Source organism: Lissotriton vulgaris, chromosome 12 (assembly GCF_964263255.1).
Source record: "Lissotriton vulgaris chromosome 12, aLisVul1.2, whole genome shotgun sequence".
NCBI lineage: Eukaryota > Metazoa > Chordata > Amphibia > Caudata > Salamandridae > Lissotriton > Lissotriton vulgaris.
This window is the reverse complement of record NC_141700.1, coordinates 510,887,317-510,899,718: the sequence shown is the minus strand read 5'-3', so window position 1 is coordinate 510,899,718 and position 12,402 is coordinate 510,887,317. Positions and strand designations below refer to the sequence as shown.

Below are 12,402 nucleotides of genomic sequence, written 5' to 3'. Positions count from 1 at the left end.
GGGGGCTATCTCCTTCATGCAGCCGTGACGAGAGCCATGCAGAAACACTGGGGACTGGGACTGGCGGAGCCGGAGACGGCCATGGCGTGCCAATACACCATGATGGCGGCGGGAACGGTGAAAGCTGTATCTTGCTTATACAATAGAATGCTCCACGAGCACCTACCGCCCCTCGATGCGCTGAAACTCAAATGGGAAACTGACCTAGGTAAGCCCATCCCGGACACGACGTGGGCACAGTTGGTGCGGAGGGCGCGAAATAGCACAAGGAACGCCCGCTTTCAAGTTATCCATTATTACATACTACACAGGGCGTACATGACCCCTGGGAGAATCCTGAGGTACTTTGGCGCGACTGATGCGAGGTGCCCCCGCTGTGCGACAGACGGAGCCGAGCTGGTGCATATGCTCTGGTCATGCCCGGCCCTAACAGATTATTGGCGAGCCGTGGGTGAATCCATGAATGAGGTGACGGACCGGACTGTTGACTTTGATGCGGCGGCGTGCATCCTGCATTGGTTTCCACACACCCCCAAAAACAAGCTCTCGAGCAAGTTCATAGATATGGGTTTAATGGTAGCCAAGCGTGAGATAACCAGGAACTGGAAGGCAAGGGCGAGCCCGACGTATAGGAGGTGGTACAACGAATTTCTGAAATGGGCGGCCTGCGATAGCACGCATAGGTATCAGATGGCGCGCAGAACAGCTAATGAGAGAGCGCTAGAACAAGCAACGGCCTGGGAGGTAATGGTACAAGGCCTCAGGGATAGTGGTATAGCGGATGACGAGGAGGACCCAGACGTGGCAGGGATCAGCACAGTACAATGATCTGGAGATAAGAGTACCGGTGGAGGGGGAAGCCTGAAACCCGAGGTTAGGGACACACAACGGGAGGCTCCCGTGCGGATGGTGGGGTGGGAGGAGGGAACAGGGGGAGGGGGGGGTAAGGTTACCCGGACCTGGGGGGAAAGTTGGGGGGGGGGGGAGTTTGGGGTTTCATTAGGTGAGGACGGAAAAGTAGGCACACACACAAATCCGAGTCCATACTCCTGAGGAAGAGCAACCAGGCATGGGGGTGCGAAATTTCTGCCGCCGCCCGGCCCCCGGGATGTGGGCCTGCAGGCTGTGTACACGAAAATTTGATGAACCTGACTGTAGCACTGTGATTGATGCTGAATATGTGCAACTATTGGCCTGTGTAATGTATGTCTACAATAAAAATTACTTAAAAAAAAAAAAAGATGATTTTGGCAAGCACAAAAGTCTTTTAAGGAAACCGTTTTCCTCCACCTGGAGACCACCTACAGATACAAATCCCCATACCCCTGCTCCATAGATGGCAATCGATAGGTATCTCGCCTCATAGATCTTAAGCATGTCTTCAATCCGCCTATCACCAAATTTAGTGGCAAATTTACACACCCCATGTCCGCTTTTCGCCATTTTGGCCCGAACGTTATTGAGCTCACAACCCCAACCCCTATTTTTAGAAAACGTTATGCCCAGGTAGCAAAAATTGTCCACTAATTGGACCTTCTGGCCATCAATAAAATATGGGTGATGTTTCCCCCTACCTTTTCCACATTCCAAAGCATAAGTTTTGGATTTGTTAATGACCAATTTCCGTTCACCAATAAAAAGAGAAAACCTATCCATAAGACATTGCAGACCCAAGGGTGTCCTTGACAACAGCTCCACGTCATCCGCGTATAATAATACCGGGACGTCAAGATTGTTAACTTTAGGGGCATCTGCCACAATAGTTTTAAGAACCATATCAACTTCATTGATGAAAAGAGTAAAAAGCAGGGGGGCAAGAACGCACCCCTGCCTAATACCCCGCCCTATCCTGAACTTGGTTGTACATTCCCCGCTTGGGCCATAGCAGACGCTCGTACGTAAGTTGGCATAGATACGGGCAAGAAAATAGACAATGCCCTCAGGCGCTCCCAGTTCTAACAGTTTGGCCCAGAGAATACCATGGTCCACCAAGTCAAAGGCGCTACTCAAATCTGCAAAGCAGAGGTAGAGAGAGCCTGACTTTGCCTGAGTGTACTTCCCTATCAAAAGTTCAAGGTTGAGGCATTGTTCGATGGTTCCCCTCCCCTTCCTGAATCCATATTGACAGTCTGCAAGGATACTATTAGAGGAGGCCCACTCTTCCAATCTTGTTAGTAACACCCTACTCATAATTTTTACAGAGGAGTCTAGTAACAAAATGGGGCAATAATTCTTCACCTCCCCCCTGTCACCTTTCTTGTAGATTGGAACAATGATGGATTCCTCCCACGAAGAAGGGACCCCATAGCAGACTGCTGCATTAAAAACTTTGGTTAACAACGGACCCCAAAGCTCAGGGATAAATTTATATGCATCAATAGGTACCCCGTCAGGGCCCTGGGCTTTGCCCCCTTTATTGGCACTAATGCTAACCTCAACTTCCGTTAGAGTAATGTTCAGTGGAACAACAGGCCAAGAGCCATCACGGTCCCTAGCCCAACCCTCCGAGTCAAAAATACCAGAGAAGTGAGTGACCCAGGAATCAGAATCAACGTTAGAGGTCAATTCAGGGACTTTATCGTCCTTTAAGAATGAACCATTCACTGTGGCCTAGAATAGCGTATTGTTGGAAGTTTCCGCTGCCAGAGCCAAGTTATCCCAGGCTTCCAGCTGCAATTCCTTCTTTCTGCGCTTAACTTCCTCCTGATAGATATATCTAAGCTGTGTTACCACACTCGATACTCTCGGTTTTGCAGTCAATGCCTCCTTCAACTTTTTAAGTGCGAGGGTACAGGCATGGTCAAACCACCCCCTTTGCCGGTCAGGTTTCCCCTTGCCAGTTTTGGTCTCAATCTCTCAGTAAGAACATTAATTTTAGTAAAATTAACTACAGTCTCTCTATTATCCACATCACTATCCAAGATGGCAGTGATATCCAAAAAACAGTTCCTGACGATGGCAGTAGACATCGCTTCTGCTTTGTACCCCTTCCATCTGATTCTAAATCCATTTGTTCTATGGGGTTCAATATTAACAATAACACCATTATTAAGGGCTGATTTTACCTTCCAAAAGGTCACCTCTATAGCAACACAATTATGATCGCTATATAAGGAAGAATCCACGACCCTAGGAGCCCTACATCAGGAGATGAGGTTAGAGGACATACAGATATAATCAATTATGGAGCTCGAGTTCCGTCCTGTAAAGGTAGGAATACTGGCACCAGAGTTATCTTTAGCAAAAGGAAAAATTTCCATATCATGGAAAGCTAACAGGTTGTTCAGTGAATCCCCATATTGATTATGTGGGAAATGAATATCAGCATCCCCATTCTGGTCGACAATCCCACATACCCTTCGGTCGGAAAGGGGGCAGACCACCGCATTAAAGTCGCCTACCCATATCAATTCAAAAACAACATTAGAACCGATAGTAATGACTTCCAGGGCACTCTCTAGGGCAGCTACCACCAGATGCCATGAACTGTCAAAGACGTTGTTATAAAAATTAATTAAGAGAAAATTTCTGTCATTATCCTGTTTCAGCCAAAGAATCTGTGAGTGGGCACCTACCAGCACATGTTTTTTCACCATAATAGGGAGTTTAACAGATATCAAGACCAAAAGTCCTCCTTCGCTCTTCCTGACGGAGAGGCCAAAGCGGGTAGAGAGTAAGAAACATATCCATTAAGGTTGATGTGTTCTTTGGACCATGTTTCTTGGAAACATAATATATCAAAACTATTTACAAACTATAGCCAACTTTGAGACTCAACTTTGGACGCAATACCCGCTATATTCCAACTGCCAATTAGACAAGCCGGTTGCCTGGAACCATCATCCAGAACAGTTAATGGCCTGACGCTACTATTACTGGACATTTCATCAGAGATGTTTGGGGATACCTTCAGCCCTTCCACATTTACTGGACCAAAACTGTTCTCTCCAATTAAGACCCCGGGGACAGGGATGTAGCTATCTTTAGCTTGTATACACTTCTCCTCCACACATTCTTTCATCCCCTTATCATACTTGGGGGAGACTGGCATCTCAAAAAAGGAATTAATTAAACTGGGTGTCAGTTAGTCATTGGATTCAAGACCACTCAGTGGTTGGAAGCGGTTAAAAGTAGTCACCCCAGGACTAGATGCTGTGCTATAACCCCTACCTCTGCTCCTATGGTGAGCATAAGCATGCTCATTCTTGGGATGCTTATAAAAATATCCAAGGGGTCTGAGTGTGATTCCCTGATTATGGTAGGGGAGGGAAGCTCTAAGTAGGGCGGTGGTTGCAAGGTGGGGATGGCGGAAGTTCACTATTATACAATCACCACTGATGTTTTTTGGAGTGCTGCCTATCCAGTTCGTTCTTCTAGTAGTAATAATCTGCCCTGATAGTTCTATTGGAAATCCACACTCCCGTCTAAGCCAAGAAACCGTTTTATTTTTTAGGGAAGCATGAGACTCGAAATTATTTGGGTGCCCAGTTGTACCAATGGGGGGAACATTAGTTAGGACCGCCACATACGGCGCACAGTCGGGGGGTAGATCGGGTTGGGAGTTAACCGGGCCTTTGTTTAGCCCAGGCGATACCCTCTTCATTTGAACAGTTGTAGGGCCAGTAGCTAGTTTACTGCTCTTTGGCTGGGTAGATACAGTTAAGGGTACGACTTCTGGGCCAGGTTCAGCGCTAGATGCCTTTGAAGTATCAGTGGTGGATCCCAACTCCCTATCAACTACTTGGGTACAGCCCCTTTGATCAATAAATGTATCCAAGACACCCCCTAGTTTGACCACTTCTGCGGTTATTGAGTCCAGCTTATCCAGTAGGGGTTTAACTATCATCTCAATCTTAGTATCAATGATACTGATTAGTTGATCTAACTGCTCCGGATCAAGCTTGACCATGGTATTATCGGCAGTCACGGTCCGATCACCATCCAATTTTTTAGGGGTCAGATCTACTTGTTTTTTATTTCTATTACTATTACCCCCCTGTTATGGCAGGGTTTTTGGCTTTATTTAGCAGTGATAATAGATCATTATTCTTGCTCGCATCTAGTATAGGCCTTCTTAGCCTGTGTTGGCCCTTTTAAGCCCTTTTTCCAGACCTAGAAGAGGATAGCTGCTTAATATGCCTTTATTCTTGACTTTAACCTGTCTATTGCCTATTGGCTTTGACATATTAGACATATTGGTATGGTTCATGTAGGTATTCTGACAGAGCTAAGGAGCATTTCACCCCTTTCAGGCCTAAAGCTAGAGAGACTCCATCTTGATGGAAGCAGAGAGGCTTTCTAGGGCGAAGGCAATGTTTTCACTTAAGGCTGTTGTGCTGGAGGGAAAATCCAGTTAGGACTGCTTCTTATCCGAGAAATGTGTTTTTCTCTTGGGCCCAGACGTAACAAGCAGATGGCCACTGCGGTTGCGTGAAAGCCTGGGAGCTGGCACAGGAATTCGGTAGGAGACAGCCCTCCTGTGGAAATTTCCATGAGGGGAGAGGAATCCATAATAGCGAGCTACAGGAGAGGAGGAGTGGTCAGTTCAGTTTTGGAAGTCTGCAGCGTGGTGTGCAGTTCAGCGTGGTGCTCAAAACAACTTGGAGCACAGGACTGCTGGGAGCCCAGAACAACTTGGAGCTCTGAATAGCTTGCAGAGAGAGAGAGGATGTCTGCTAGGAGCTGCAGAATAGAGTGCAGTTCTTGAATGGAGAAAGAAGGCAGACGATTGCTGAAGATGAGGAGAGAGAAAAGCAGTGCAGAGAGCATCAAAGAAGGCTGTCAGCTGGAGCAACTGAACCAGAGGCGTGGTGATGTGGTGAAGGAGGGAGAGACAGAGAGAGCCCTAATCCCACCAGAGGCAGAGAGAGAGAAATCTTCCTTCTAATAGGTGAGGTAGTCTGAATTAGTTACATTTACACTCTACACTTAATCTTTTCCCTTTTTAGCGGAGTGTTCCTGTTATGTGTAATCCTTCTCTTTCAAGCGGTGTGTTCTACCTATAGTTTTTGTCAGATCTGTGTTGTATTAATAATAAATGACCCCATTAATTAATGAATTATTGTGCATGAGTTGTTTTATGATAAAGTTATCCTGGCTTCAAGCCAGTTGCTGTTGAGCCACTGATGGAGGGGGGTAGGAGCGCTTAAATCAGAGAACAACTCTAGCACACAGTGTGTATATCTTTGTCCTCATACAGTAAGAATAATCTTTCCTGGTAAGTATTGCTGTTTGAACAGATGCTACCCCTGATCAGGTAAGTAATAGTGAAGGAGAGAGGAGACTTGCAACCAAGGGACTAAGTTAGTACACCATCCTGTAGTAGATAACCCCCAGTTTATAACTAACTGGTGTGTAGTCCCTATTCTTGTTCACTAAAGGTAAACGGCGCTTCTAGGTAATTGCCAGGTGCATGAATGGATGAGTAATCCCAATCAGGTGAGTGGTGATCACATAAATAGGGAGTGAGTGAACCTTTGATGCCAAGAGCAGGTAATACATAATAATCTGGACCCACACTCAAAGTTATTATTGTAGTTTCATCCCGAGTAGACAGCTGAGATAATATCCCAATATATATATGTATAGGTGTTCATAGGAATGTGGTCGTCGTTGATATGCGGCGTTAATGAGAGCACTGGGGAGGATTACCAGTGTGTAAAGCCACCGGATTGTGGCATAAGATTAAATGAGAGCGGTGAGAGGGAGATTACCGTGTAGGTTTCGCAGGATCGCGAACGCTTTGGAAAAGGAGAGCACTGGGGCTGCAGACCCACGTGTGTAGACGCACCAGATTGTGTGTCAGATCTGCCCTAGGGTAGAACGGTCTGGGTCAGGGTGGCCGCGAGACCAACTGATGTAAATAAGTGTGGTGTAGGGTATGGATATCCCTAGTAATCAGTGAGTATTCTTAGTATCCTTATAGATTTAGAGGTGTTCTTAATAATATGAGCTTGTATATTGCGAGTTCCCTATCCTCAGGTAGGTACCAGGTGCCTGGATATAGAGGAGTCCTGAGGAAGGAAGGTGAGTACGTTTTGGCTGGGTCACAGGGGCCCCTGGGGGCTGATCCCATCTAAACAGAAAATCCAGCCATTACATTTTGGCGTAGTCGGCATCTTACGAACTCTGTGTGACCCCATGTGTTGTGAATAGCGCCAAACATTACATTTTGGCGTAGTCGGCATCTTACGAATCCTGTGTGACCCCATGTGTTGTGAGTAAGCGCCAAACATTACATTTTGGCGTAGTCGGACAGTTTACGAACTCTGTGTGCCTGGCCATGTGCTTAGAGAGTTGCCCATGTGTTCTGAGGGAGTGCCCTGAACGCTAGTTCCATCTGGCTTAATGTTGCAGTTTATGTAGCCTGTTAGACCTATTGGCTTGAACAGTTGCAGCGTGAGGAGATTGTATTTCATCATGGCATTTGGTTTATTCAGGGTGGAAGGAATGGTTTTCATCTTGGTGTTTAAACTGTCAGAGTTGAAGGATGGCATTACATGAGAAAGCCAGTTACATCTATGTGATGGTCCAATTGTATAAATGTGTGTAAAAAATGCTTTTAAATTGCCCATTCAATTGCTTGCTGCATCTGCTTATGCTGTGCAATGTGAAATGTGTTCATTGTTCTATGATCTGTGGAGTTATGTGAATATAGCTCCTTGTGAATAGCGCCATATTTTTGTGACTTGTGAGGTGCAGGTTCTTATGTTGATCTGTTGTGTTCCTTGTGCATTGCGCCTTGGATACATGGTTTGTGAAAAGATTGTCTTGTAAATATGCTTTGTGAATAGCGCCATATTTTTGTGACTTGTGAGGTGCATGTTCTCATGTTGATCTATTGTGTTCCTTGTGCATTGCGCCTTGGAAATGTTGTTTGTGAAAGGCTTGTCTTGTAAATATGGCTTGTAAATAGCGCCATGTGTTCATGGCTTGGACAGGGCATGTTCTCATTACGTTTGGCAGGAGAGAGCTGGATCTTTCTCGGGTGCTTGGGGATAACGTTTTTGAAAATATGTGTGTGTCATTTGTAAACGTGAAGAAATGTGCTAATGATTTTCCCATGTAAAAATGGACGTTGGGAAATGTTTCTATTTGAGCTGCCAAAGGGTTAATATCTTGAGTTGAGATGGCAGCCTTTATTTTTTACATGCTGTCAACATGCATGGTTATCTGACCTGACTATAAAAGTCAGTGAATTATTTTAAGGATTTTTGATGGTTTGATTTTGACTTTTTTTTTTTGGTTCCTTGGTCAGCCTACGTGCTTTGTCAGTTTCTTGACGGAAAGGTAACATCTTGTGTTTTGAGAAGAGTTCTGTTCATTTCACATTCCTTTTGAAATGCGTCTACGAATTTGTGTGGGTTCACTTTGGAACTGAAGTGTTTATAAATCAACCAGTGAATTACGGAGAAAGCTGTTCTTTTAAAATGAGTGAAATGTTAAAGAGATAGCCGTTAGAGTGCACGCTACGAGCTGTTTTCATTAATTATTTCTGTGAGGGGTTTCCATCTAGACAGGAATGTGTTGGCTTTAAAAATAATAAATCTTGCCCGACTGTGCATGGTAACATGTGCTTTTAATTAGTGACTGGCAACTATTTGCCTTTGAAATGAAAATGTTCAAATGAAAATGTATGTTTTTATAAATGTGACCTTAAATACAATGTTAAAATGTATTTGCATTTTTATGCTGTTTTACAAATTATTTCTCTTTGACAAATGGACCTTTTTTAATTGGCAATGCACTGTAACAGAATTGTTTTTGTTAAACTCGAGCTTCTGTTAGTTACAAAATAAGGCAGGAGAAATTTGTTTTTTGACCTTGGCAAGACCAGCTGGTCTGCGCAGACGAACTTTTTTTTTCATTCTGCAAGTTTCGATCACGTCCCAGTGTGTTATGATTGGCTACAGTCCAATTTTCTTCCGCGCACGGCTTGTTTATTTAAGGGCGGGGTGGCCTGGCTCTTCAGACTCAGACCTGGGAAAATGGAAGGCTTGCAGTGCCCTGCTGATGCTGTCATAATTTGGCGGTACTCCAAATTCTTTTTTTTTTCACACTGTAGCATGACTCTTGCCCAGAAGGGTGAGACTGGCTTAGTTAGGATTAGGGTATGTTAGGCCCCACTCAATGTTACTAAAAGTTAAATTTTGAATGTTTTAATTAATTAGGATATTTTCTTTTCGATAATGAAAGGCACCCGGGGTGCTTTTTAAATGGAAAATTTTATTTTACAAGAATAATGATACTTCTTCTCTTGTTTCTAGGATGGCTGCAGTTGGGGTGCGTGCGTGCGTCTGCCCACTCCCTTTATTTGTTTTAGCTTTTTATTTTCATGTTATTATTTTAGTTTATTGTTTTGGATGATGGAACCAGACCAGACCAGACCAGACCAGACCGGGTGATGGATGGCCACTTTGGAGGAGGTGTCGAGGATGCAGGGTGGTGGCCTACACTGAAGAATTTGGACATTAAATAATCCCTTGGACAATCAGGCCCCACTTTTAAAGCAAAAAAACGTGTCACCTATTATGACTAAGTTATTTAATTCCCTGGCCTGCAATTTCACTACAAGCAGGCCCCACTTTTAAAAGAATATGTCACCTATTATAGTTTTTCCAAATGAAGGACTTTTTTCAATGATGGTGCGCACTTGTGTTTCACCGTGCGATTTAAAATGTTTTATGATTGATATGTATTAATGTTTGCCCAGACCTTGCAACTGTATTTCTCAGATTTCACTTTAAATTGACAAATGTCAGCAGGTAGGCCTCATTTAGGCCTATTGTTATTTTCATCTCACATATTAGCACCTACACCAATAGTTTCATGAGTCGTCATTAGCTTAAGTTGCCTATAGTACGTAAGGCTCATTTAGGCCCTTTCTTGTTCTCTCATTAGAAGTTGAAACACATTTAGTTTTTAAGTTCACAACTGTAGGTAGGCCTCATTTAGCATTAAGTTGTCCGAAGTAGGCCCATTTAGGCCCCTTGCTGTTTTCATTCAACACATAAGTCCCTACATCACTAGATTTCACCAGTTATCATTAGAAGTTGAGGAACATTTAGTTTGAGGATGCTTTGGTTAGTTTCTGTTGTTATCAGATCCAATCCCAGATATTTTCAGCATTTGAGTCAAGGGTGCTTTGATTTGTTTTTAGGTTTCTATTCCCTACAATTGAGTTTTAGGTGGAATTTTCTTGAGTTGTCATTGTTTTTAGGGAGTTTTTTAGGTTTTGATTTGTTGATAGATTGTGTTGATGTTTGTTTATGTAGATGTTATTGTTTGTCAGATGTTCGCAAGATAAGGATCTAAGGGTGGATGGCAGAGTCTTTTGGGCTTTATTTAGCAGTGATATAGATCTTAATCTTGCTCACATCTAGGATAGGTATTTTTAGCCTATGTTGGATAGATTATGTTGATGTTTGTTTAGATGGTTGTTGTTGTTTATAAGATGCTCGCAAGATAAGGATCTAGGGTGCAATGTTATGGCAGGGTTTTTGGCTTTATTTAGCAGTGATAATAGATCATTATTCTTGCTCGCATCTAGTATAGGCCTTCTTAGCCTGTGTTGGCCCTTTTAAGCCCTTTTTCCAGACCTAGAAGAGGATAGCTGCTTAATATGCCTTTATTCTTGACTTTAACCTGTCTATTGCCTATTGGCTTTGACATATTAGACATATTGGTATGGTTCATGTAGGTATTCTGACAGAGCTAAGGAGCATTTCACCCCTTTCAGGCCTAAAGCTAGAGAGACTCCATCTTGATGGAAGCAGAGAGGCTTTCTAGGGCGAAGGCAATGTTTTCACTTAAGGCTGTTGTGCTGGAGGGAAAATCCAGTTAGGACTGCTTCTTATCCGAGAAATGTGTTTTTCTCTTGGGCCCAGACGTAACAAGCAGATGGCCACTGCGGTTGCGTGAAAGCCTGGGAGCTGGCACAGGAATTCGGTAGGAGACAGCCCTCCTGTGGAAATTTCCATGAGGGGAGAGGAATCCATAATAGCGAGCTACAGGAGAGGAGGAGTGGTCAGTTCAGTTTTGGAAGTCTGCAGCGTGGTGTGCAGTTCAGCGTGGTGCTCAAAACAACTTGGAGCACAGGACTGCTGGGAGCCCAGAACAACTTGGAGCTCTGAATAGCTTGCAGAGAGAGAGAGGATGTCTGCTAGGAGCTGCAGAATAGAGTGCAGTTCTTGAATGGAGAAAGAAGGCAGACGATTGCTGAAGATGAGGAGAGAGAAAAGCAGTGCAGAGAGCATCAAAGAAGGCTGTCAGCTGGAGCAACTGAACCAGAGGCGTGGTGATGTGGTGAAGGAGGGAGAGACAGAGAGAGCCCTAATCCCACCAGAGGCAGAGAGAGAGAAATCTTCCTTCTAATAGGTGAGGTAGTCTGAATTAGTTACATTTACACTCTACACTTAATCTTTTCCCTTTTTAGCGGAGTGTTCCTGTTATGTGTAATCCTTCTCTTTCAAGCGGTGTGTTCTACCTATAGTTTTTGTCAGATCTGTGTTGTATTAATAATAAATGACCCCATTAATTAATGAATTATTGTGCATGAGTTGTTTTATGATAAAGTTATCCTGGCTTCAAGCCAGTTGCTGTTGAGCCACTGATGGAGGGGGGTAGGAGCGCTTAAATCAGAGAACAACTCTAGCACACAGTGTGTATATCTTTGTCCTCATACAGTAAGAATAATCTTTCCTGGTAAGTATTGCTGTTTGAACAGATGCTACCCCTGATCAGGTAAGTAATAGTGAAGGAGAGAGGAGACTTGCAACCAAGGGACTAAGTTAGTACACCATCCTGTAGTAGATAACCCCCAGTTTATAACTAACTGGTGTGTAGTCCCTATTCTTGTTCACTAAAGGTAAACGGCGCTTCTAGGTAATTGCCAGGTGCATGAATGGATGAGTAATCCCAATCAGGTGAGTGGTGATCACATAAATAGGGAGTGAGTGAACCTTTGATGCCAAGAGCAGGTAATACATAATAATCTGGACCCACACTCAAAGTTATTATTGTAGTTTCATCCCGAGTAGACAGCTGAGATAATATCCCAATATATATATGTATAGGTGTTCATAGGAATGTGGTCGTCGTTGATATGCGGCGTTAATGAGAGCACTGGGGAGGATTACCAGTGTGTAAAGCCACCGGATTGTGGCATAAGATTAAATGAGAGCGGTGAGAGGGAGATTACCGTGTAGGTTTCGCAGGATCGCGAACGCTTTGGAAAAGGAGAGCACTGGGGCTGCAGACCCACGTGTGTAGACGCACCAGATTGTGTGTCAGATCTGCCCTAGGGTAGAACGGTCTGGGTCAGGGTGGCCGCGAGACCAACTGATGTAAATAAGTGTGGTGTAGGGTATGGATATCCCTAGTAATCAGTGAGTATTCTTAGTA

At 44.1% G+C, this 12,402-nt stretch overlaps 1 long non-coding RNA gene across 1 annotated transcript; it reads left to right on the top strand.

The window, feature by feature from the left end:
• The first annotated feature begins 5,538 nt into the window (after positions 1 to 5,538).
• On the top strand, positions 5,539 to 11,540 carry LOC147677625 (uncharacterized). The gene is made up of 2 exons (XR_015302448.1): positions 5,539 to 5,890; positions 9,267 to 11,540. It is a non-coding gene; the product is annotated as an uncharacterized LOC147677625 (long non-coding RNA).
• The last annotated feature ends 862 nt before the right edge of the window (positions 11,541 to 12,402 follow it).